Source organism: Salvelinus sp. IW2-2015, unplaced genomic scaffold (genome assembly GCF_002910315.2).
Source record: "Salvelinus sp. IW2-2015 unplaced genomic scaffold, ASM291031v2 Un_scaffold5831, whole genome shotgun sequence".
In the NCBI taxonomy this organism is placed as follows: domain Eukaryota; kingdom Metazoa; phylum Chordata; class Actinopteri; order Salmoniformes; family Salmonidae; genus Salvelinus; species Salvelinus sp. IW2-2015.
In genome coordinates, this window is record NW_019947096.1 from 12,000 (window position 1) to 22,105 (window position 10,106).

General features: G+C 43.1%; 1 pseudogene; it reads left to right on the forward strand.

Moving 5' to 3' along the window:
- The first annotated feature begins 1,412 nt into the window (after positions 1-1,412).
- On the forward strand, positions 1,413-5,641 carry LOC112078541 (eomesodermin-like; annotated as a pseudogene).
- Positions 5,642-10,106: the final 4,465 nt, after the last annotated feature.

Sequence of the window (10,106 nt, forward strand, 5' to 3'; positions counted from 1 at the left end):
AATTTATAAATGATTCTTATATTCGTGCTGAGTGGTGAGGGATGTTGATGGGTGGGTGTTCTGGGTGGCGTGTGTGTGTTGTGTTGAAAACGAACCCGTTTAGGCTAGCCCTATAGACTAATAATTTGTAGACCAAAAAAAATACAATTAACAAAATTAAATAGAAAGAAAAAAAACAATTAAAAACATTACAGCCTACTTAATATATCAGGGAGCATAACAAGTGAAACCCTAGTCGCCCAAACGTAATTCCGCAGCGCTACATAGAAATACCGTGGAAAGCGTGAACACACAAAAAAAATACTAGTGTCTGTTTCGATGAGGGTGACAACTTTCCATAGACGTTTTCACACCTTTATACCAACCCTCAGGTCTCGGCTTTTCTGAAACAAATCTCATACAATTTGTCATGTGTTTACAAGAAAACGAATGTTAAGTGAAAGGTATAAAATAACAAGCCAGGCCATAATTTACCGTAGCTAAATTCCTCTTTAGAGTCTAACAGACGAATTTTACTACAAATATCTTTGCTATCATTGAATTGCTACACCGTAATATAATTGTTCTTATTTCCTATTAGCATCTTGCTGTATAAATCCATATGACAGAGGAAAGCTAAACAAACATTTAGATATACGGCGGGGTCCGGAGGAGTAAGGTCCTATATGCTTAGTGAAGGGTTCTATAATGACGTGATAATTGTCGATGATCAGCGGGTCAATCCACTGATGGGCTGTAGAGAGACAGGTCAGTGAGCGGTGTCTGCGCGGAATACACAAATAACTAGAGAGAGATTGGGGCACGGTGGGGGGGGGCAGGGGGGGGCACGGGAAACTTGATGTGCCCTTATTTATTCAATTTATTTAGGATGTTACAAAAAAAAGACACAACATTTAATTATTTACTTCAAGAGGTTCAAATATATAACTAGAAAAAATACTTTCGTGACCCCCCCACCTTAATAACTCTGACCTTATCATAACTACTTTATTGAGACAAATAACTGACTACGACTGTGATATGTGGTTGTCCCACCTAGCTATCTGTAATGAATACCCTTGACTGTAAGTCACTCTGGATAAGACCGTCTGCTAAATGAATAAAATGTATTAAAATAATATAATAATTTAAATAAAAAATCCAAATATAGGCTAGCCATGGGACGTTGGTACTCCTTTATTTTGAACATGTACAGAGCAGAATAAGAGTCATGCCTCTTCTGACAGATCCTTATCTGGGAGATGTGGTGCAGCGCAAAGTTTCAGTATCAGACTTACTGCGCAATGAGATTTTGTATGAACTAAAACATTTAAACAGACTTTTTTTTAAAATCAGTTAATATCACCCCCCCCCCCCAAAAAAATGGTAAATATATGTGTACTGAGCCATTTATCACGATCCATCCTGGAAGCCACACCCATGGCCGTCACAGCAGATTGGGAGTGTGAAACGGGCATCACGCAATCACCCGTGCAGTTATCACAGGGGAGCAGCTCGTCAGTTTACACATGGTAACTCAGTGCACACGGCCAGCAAAGACAGGCAGGAGACTTCCCTGCCTCTTGATTTACAGTAAGCCTGTAGCCAGTTAGCCCGTTTAACAGTATAGGTCTAGCCTATGCGATCTAATTGAGATATTTTGGATATACTTTAAAAAATATATTTAAAAAAAATTGACTTTTATTTCTCAAAAGATGCAGAACTTTTCAAAGATCCCTGGTTCCGGTGCGTCTCTTTCTGACAGAAGCCCAGGAGAAGAATTGGAAGGGGAAAAAAAGACCGCGGGACCGAATAAAATTTAATCTTGCCTGACAAAAAGTTACCATGCTCGGAGAGGAGAGAGCAACACCTTTCCTTCCCCCAAGGACGCGCTCCGCCCGGAGGAGAGGAGAAAGTCCCCGGTGGTGGGTGCAGATGACCCGGCTATGGCCGGCAGCGCTACCGATACACCGCGACTCGGGCCAGACCGCTATTATATCTCAACCCCATCCAAGCAACTGGAGACATGGCGAGTCCATGTTCGTTATTCCCTTATTCCCAGTCCGGTACCGTTTAACGGCTTCCGGCGGATCCAGATATTCGACATCGCTTCACTTCAGCTCGGTGTTGCCTCCCACGGGATTCTCCCCGGCGGGCGCAATCAGTTCGGCTCGGCCTACCAGTTAGGACAGGGTGGATGTCTCTACCCTCCATACAGCACCGGGTCCGGGATCGGCTCGGTGCCCCTAACCTCAGGCACGGGGTGAGGGCTCAGGTCTACCTCTGTAACCGCCTCTCTTGGCTCAGATTCCACCTCACCAGACCGAATGATTAATCGCACCAAACAGGGCAGGTGAGTGCGATGTGGCCACGGGCTAAAGACGAATAGCTTCGGCGGGTGCGAGTGTACTTGCTACTGTTGTGAAATATTATTCTCTGAAACTCCTTAAAACTATGGGAAAGGCCCGCATCTTAAAACGATTGCCTCTCATGTCTCGATCGTATTTATATTTAATGTTGTGAAACTGTATTCTCTTGAAACGCACCCACACATTACATTTGTTCTCAAATTGTCACCAGATCTGCCATTTAAAACATATTTGAATCCCTGTGTGTTTCCAGGCGGATGTTCCCGTTCCTGATTTCAACCTGATGGGTCTGAACCTCTCTGCTCATTACAACGTGTTTGTGGAGGTCACGCTCGCGGACCCCACACCACTGGAGGTTCCAGGGCGGGAAATGGATCACCTGTGGAGGCTGACAACAAATATGCAGGGTATGTATCCTAGAAATTATAGGCAGTATAAAAGATTTAAACCATTCTAAATCGTTGTTTTTATTATATTACATTTTTTACATTAACCACACGATATGAAAACAATCTTTATTATTATTATTATTATTACCGTTTCCTTCTTTAGGAAACAAAATGTACGTTTCATCCTGAATCTCCCAACACGGGAGCACATTGGTGAGACAGGAGATCTCCTTCGCAAACTAAGCTCACCAACAAACAAAGGAGGCAGCAGCAACAACTCACAGGTGATGCATTTATAATACCACCTGTACGCGGGATCATTTTAAAGAAATAAAATATTCTAATAAGCATGGAATGTATTGATATGTACAAAATATTTATTATTTTAAAAGATAAACAACGTATTTATTTTATTGTTATAGATGTGTATAAGAGACAGCTTCTAGGCTCACATCCACATTGTTTTAAATGCAAAAGAAAATAAACAACGTATTTATTTTATTGTTATTATTATGAAGATCATCCATCCATACATACATAGATATCTTGATTAATTCAAATCCTGGAAACCTTCGCATAAAATTGTATTGATGTTAGTGGTATGTGTCATTATAAAAATAAACATATTTTACCTTTATWTAACCAGGCAAGTCAGTTAAGAACAAATTCTTATTTTCAACGATGGCCTAGGAACAGTTGAACAACTGCCTTGTTCAGGGGCAGAACAACATTTTTTKCGTTGTCAGGTCTGGGATTCGATCTAGCAACCTATCTGCCCCACCACCTGCGCCTGTATAGGATTTGGCCCAGAAATAAGTKTTCTCCGTTGACTTTCTGTTTTGTTTTTCTGTGTATAGATGATAGTCCTTCAGTCTCTTCATAAATATCAGCCYCGGCTYCACATTGTTGAGGTGACAGAGGGGRTGGAGGACATGAGCAGAGACCCAAAGACCCAGAGCTTCACCTTCCCRGAGAACCAGTTTATAGCCGTCACGGCTTATCAGAACACTGATGTAAGGATGCCTCTTTCACGCTCTCTCTGCCCTCTCCCTCTGCTCACTCTCTCTTTCTCTCTCCCTCTGCTCTCGTTCTCTCTCGCTCTGTCCTCTCCCTCTGCTCAATCTCTCTCCCTCTGCTCGCTCTCTGTCCTCTCCCTCTGCTCGCTCTCTCGTTCTCTCTCTCTCTGTCCTCTCCCTCTGCTCGCTCTCTCCCCCTCTGCTCTCTCTCTCGTCTCTCCTTCTCTCTCTGCTTCCTCTCCCTTCTGCCTCTGCTCTCTCGTCTCTCTCTCGCTCGTCCTCTCCCTCTGCTCGCTCTCTCGTTCTCTTCTCGTCTTCTCTCTCTGTCCTCTCCCTCTGTCTCTCTCTCTCGTCTCTCTCTCTCTCTCTTCTCTGTACTCTCCCTCTGCTCGCTCTCTCGTTCTCTCTCTGTCCCTCTCCCTCTGCTCGCTTCTCTTTCTCTCTTTCGTTCTCTCTCTTGACTCTCCCTCTGCTCGCCCCCCTCTTTATCTTTCTCGTTCTCTCTCGCTCGCTCTCTTTCTCTCTCTCTGTCCTCTCCCTTTGCTCTCTCTCCCTCAACCCTTTTATGTCATTATAACACATTGAGTTTCAAATTGCTTCTCCTTTTTCCATAGATCACACAACTGAAAATTGACCACAACCCTTTTGCAAAAGGATTCAGGGATAACTATGATTCGTGAGTATCTTTAAACGTTTCAGCCATATTGATATTCACTTACAATGACCGTAACACAACAAAGGTTTTTGTGTGAGGTTTTTATCCTGTCACGTTTCGTTATACACAGAGTGGACAAAACATTAAGAACTCCTTCCTAATATTACGTTGCAGCCCCCTTTTCCCCGTAGACCAGCCTGATTTTGTCAGGCACAGGACTCTACAATGGTGTCGAAAGCGTTCCACAGGGAGCCGGCCCGTGTAGACTTCAATGCTGTGTCAAGTTGGCTGGATGTTCTTTTGGGTTATGGACCATTCTTGAACACACAGGAAACTGTTGAGTGTGAAAAACCCAGCAGCGTCGCAGTTCCTGACACACTCAAACTGGTGTGTCTGGCACCTACTACCATACCGCATTCAAAGGCACTTGAATCTTTTGTCTTGCCCATTCACCCTCTGAAATGGCCAACATACACAATCCATGTCTCAATTGTCTCAAGGCTTAAAATACTTATTTAACCCGTCTCCCCCCCTTCATCTACACCGATTGAAGTGGATTTAACAAGTGAAATCAATAAGTGATCATAGCTTTCACCTGGATTCACCTGGTCAGTCTATGTCATGGAAAGAGCAGGTGTTCCTAATGTTTAGTACACTCAGTGTACATTCTCCATCTCTCTTCTCCTATGATATTCTAGGATGTACACAGCTCCAGAGGGTGACCGGCTGACCCCCTCCCCACAGACTCCCACCAGATCGTCCCAGGCGCCCGCTATGCCATGCAACCTTCTTCCAGGACCAGGTCATCAACAACCTGCCCACGAACCGCTTCTACAACAGTGAGAGGACAGTACCCCAGACCAACACTCTTTTCTCCCCAGCCAGAGGACAGCGCCTCCCAGAGGTGGTTTATCTCCATGCAACAGGGACCAGCTGGCCCAACAAGCTGGATCTTCAGTTCCTACGAAGGGGACTACTCCAGTAAGGCTGCTCCCGTACGGTATTAATTCCCTGCCTCTACAGAACTCCCACGCTCTCACCTACTACCCCGACTCTCCTTTCACTTCCATGGCAGCAGGATGGGGCTCTAGAGGATCTTACCAGAGAAAGGTGACCACAGGCTTGCCCTGGTCCCCTGACCCAGCCCTACTGGGTTCCCAAGGACCAGCTGTCTGTGCCCGACAAAGACAAGGCTCAGGGAAGAGATCAACGGCAGTAGTGTTGGTAACATAGCTTCAACTGGACTGATACTCACTCTTCCGCTGAGCCTGGAGAAAGCTGACTCGGGGCCGTGGTGTGAAAAGGAGTCGTGCGTCTCTGAGTGGATCCGGCACAGAGAACTCCTCTGCTGTAAAGTGTGTGGATGTGACTGCCACTGACACCTAACAGCAAAGACCGGCGTCTGCTTCTAAAAAGCATGGCTTACTATTCCTTTCTACAGAAAGCCCTTAATTATCTTGTTTTCTTGGTCACCTTTAAAAAATCTTTGATCCTGCCAGGATTTCACCCTTTTGCTATTCTTGTTTTGGATTCTCCGAAGTCTTTTTGGTTTCTAGACCATACACCAACTTGCTCAACCTATACCAACCTTACTCACCAACCTTACTCACCAGGTATACAACCAACCTTACTCACCAACCTTAACTCACCAGGTACTCACCAACCTTACTCACCAGGTATACCAACCTTACTCACCAACCTTACTCCACCAGGTATACCAACCTTACTCACCAGGTATTACCAAACCTTACTCACCAAACCTTACTCACCGGGTATACCAACCTTACTCACCAACCTTACTCACCGGTATACCAAACCTTACTCACCAGGTATAACCACCTTACTCACCAGCTTACTTACCAAACCTTACTCACCAGGTTTTTTAAACAACATGTGACGGGACGGGACTGTGTGATTTTTAACTATCTATGATGGACTGGTGAATTTTTCTTTAAAGTGCCAGAGTATTCGATTACAACCCAGTGGGTTGTGCTATAATGTGTATTGTCCTTCAATGTACCCAGTGATATGTGTTTGTACAAAATATGCCTTCACATTGAAGTTTTGTTTACATATGTGTGACTAATGTATTGAAGGCTTGTGAATATGATATTTGTTGCACTGTAAAATGTGAGGGAGCTTGTATCAAATATACTGTACATTGCAATGTTAAGAGTTTTTATTGTTTTGTTTTTTTTTGTAATAAAAAAAAGCTTTGAGCTTCATTATCCAACTAGTGAAAGAATAGGAGTCTTTGGTCCATCGAGTAGTGCATTAAAGATAACAGCCTAAATCAGACTATACCATCGACTCTTATATCTACAACGCAATACAGTCTCCGTCTGTACCATTTATATTTTATTTAACGAGCAAGTCATTTAAGAAAATAAATCTTATTTACAATGACGGCCTACCCGGGAACGGTGGGTAACTGCCTTGTTCAGGGGCAGAACGACAGATTTTTTTTACCTTTGTCAGCTCGGGGATTCTATCCACCAACCGTTTCGGTTAGTGGACCAATGCGCCGACCACAAGGCTACCTGCCGCTACCTGCTGCCATCAAGGTCCAGACTTCTTGGCAGTCTGTTACTTCGGTTGCTACAGGCTCAGAAATACATATCCTCTCTTTTGGTCACAGATATATATATGTTTCATTGTCACACCACCGGATAGCGTGCAGTGAAATGTGATTGTTTACAGGGTTGGCCAATAGTAGTATGATAGGTGCAGTGAAAGTGTGTTTTACAGGGTTGCCATAGTAGTATGATAGGTGCAGTGTAATGTGTTGGTTTTACAGGGTCGGGCCATAGTAGTATGATAGGTGCAGTGTAATGTGTTGTTTTTACAGGGTTGGCCATAGTAGTATGATAGGTGCAGTGTAATGTGTTGTTTTACAGGGTTGCCATAGTAGTATGATAGGTGCAGTGTAATGTGGTTGTTTTACAGGGTCGGCCATAGAGTATGATAGGTGCAGTGTAATGGTGTTGTTTTACAGGGTTGGCCCATAGTAGTACGATAGGTGCAGTGAAATGTGTTGTTTTACAGGGTCGGGCCATAGTAGTATGATAGGTGCAGTGAAATGTGTTGTTTTACAGGGTCGGGCCATAGTAGTACGATAGGTGCAGTGTAATGTGTTGTTTTACAGGGTCGGGCCATAGTAGTATGATAGGTGCAGTGTAATGTGTTGTTTTACAGGTTTGGCCATAGTAGTATGATAGGTGCAGTGTAATGTGTGGTTTTACAGGGTCGGGCCATAGTAGTATGATAGGTGCAGTGTAATGTGTTGTTTTACAGGGTTGGCCATAGTAGTACAGCGCCCCTGGAGCATATTGCCGATGTTATAAAGAGGCAATATGCTGGATTTGACTCTGATCATGAGTCAGAGCAATGGTCACCAACCTTTTCGGAGTCACGGTCACCTTCGGAGTCAAAAAGCAAGCTGAGATCTACCAGTCAGATTCATTATTATTTTTTAAACCCTGTTGAGTGGATTTCCCAGAAGCCTCAGTAGGCTGTCATGAAGGTAGCCCGGTACCAGTTAAAAACGTTAATGGAAGTAGTTTAGAGTCTAAAAAATGGGTTAAATATGTTTAAAAAGAAAGGTGTTTCTCTGAGATATCAGACGCTTCAAAACAAACCTCCTTTAGATTAGTTTCTTACTGTCTGTTTTTTCATGTATGAATCTGTTACTCAATGTGTTTCTATGGGCTAATAGCAGTAAGGACAATGTTTCATCAAATCATTTGTTAATATATATATATATTTATACCTTAAGGGGTCCTAAAATTCAAAATACAGCAGTAGCCCAGGTGAGAGCCCTCCTGGACATTAGCGTGATGAGATATTATATATTGGAACGATCCGAGGGGAAGGAGAAGGGCTGAAGCTCGAAAATGAGGGCACACTGAGCTAGGCTATTGTTGTTACAAAATAATGCCTTCACATTGAAGTTTTGTTTACATATGTGTGACTAATGTATTGAAGGCTTGTGAATATGATATTTGTTGCACTGTAAAATGTGAGGGAGCTTGTATCAAATATACTGTAATTGCAATGTTCAGAGTTTTTTATGTTTATTGTTTTTTTTTGTAATAAAAAAAAGCTTTGAGCTTCATTATCCAACTAGTGAAAAGATAGGAGTCTTTGGTCCATCAGAGTAGTGCATTAAAGATAACAGCCAAATCAGGACTATACCATCGACTCTTATATCTACAACGCAATACTGTCTCGTCTGTACCATTTATATTTTATTTAACGAGGCAAGTCATTTAAGATTTTTATTTTATTTACAGTGACGGCCTACCGGGGAACGGTGGGGTAACTGCTTTGTTTCAGGGGCAGAACGACAGATTTTTTTTTACCTTGTCAGCTCGGGGATTCTATCCACCAACCGTTTCGGTTAGTGGACCAATGCGCCGACCACAAGGCTACCTGCCGCTACCTGCTGCATAAGGTCCAGACGTCTTGGCAGTCTGTTACTTCGGTTGCTACAGGCTCAGAAATACATATCCTCTCTTTTGGTCACAGATATATATATATGTTTCATTGTCAACACACGGATAGGTGCAGTGAAATGTGTTGTTTACAGGGTTGGCCATAGTAGTATATAGGTGCAGTGAAATGTGTGTTTTATACAGGGTTGGCATAGTAGTTATGATAGGTGCAGTGTAATGTGTGGTTTTACAGGTCGGGCATAGTAGTATGATAGGTGCAGTGTAATGTGTTGTTTTACAGGGTTGGCCATAGTAGTAGATAGGTGCGTGAAATGTGTTGTTTTACAGGGTGGGCCATAGTAGTATGATAGGTGCAGTGAAATGTGTTGTTTTACAGGGTCGGGCCATAGTAGTAGCTGATAGGTGCAGTGTAATGTTGTTGTTTAACAGGGTCGGCCATAGTAGTATGATAGGTGCAGTGTAATGTGTTGTTTTTACAGGTTTGGCATAGTAGTATGATGGGTGCAGTGTAATGTGTTGTTTTACAGGGTCGGCCATAGTAGTATGATAGGTGTGTTTTACAGGGTCGGGCCATAGTAGTATGATAGGTGCAGTGTAATGTGTTGTTTTACAGGGTCGGCCATAGTAGTATGATAGGTGCAGTGAAATGTGTTGTTTTACAGGTCGGCCATAGTAGTAGATAGGTGTAGTGTAATGTGTTGTTTTACAGGGTCGTGGCCATAGTAGTATGATAGGTGAGTGAATGTGTTTGTTTTAAGGGTTGGCCATAGTAGTACGATAGGTGCAGTGAAATGTGTTGTTTTACAGGGTCGGGCATAGTAGTATGATAGGTGCAGTGAAATGTGTTGTTTTAACAGGGTTGGCCATAGTAGTATGATAGGTGCAGTGAATGTGTTGTTTACAGGGTGGCCATAGTAGTATGATAGGTGCAGTGAAATGTGTTGTTTTACAGGGTCGGGCCATAGTAGTACGATAGGTGCAGTGTATGTGTTGTTTTAAAGGGTTGGCCATAGTAGTATGATAGGTGCAGTGAAATGTGTTGTTTTTACAGGTCGGGCATAGTAGTGTATAGGTGCAGTGAATGTGTTGTTTTACAGGGTCGGGCCATAGTAGTATGATAGGTGCAGTGTAATGTGTTGTTTTACAGGTTGGCCATAGTAGTATGATAGGTGCAGTGTAATGTGTTGTTTACAGGGTTGGCATAGTATATGATAGGTGCAGTGTAATGTGTTGTTTTACAGGGT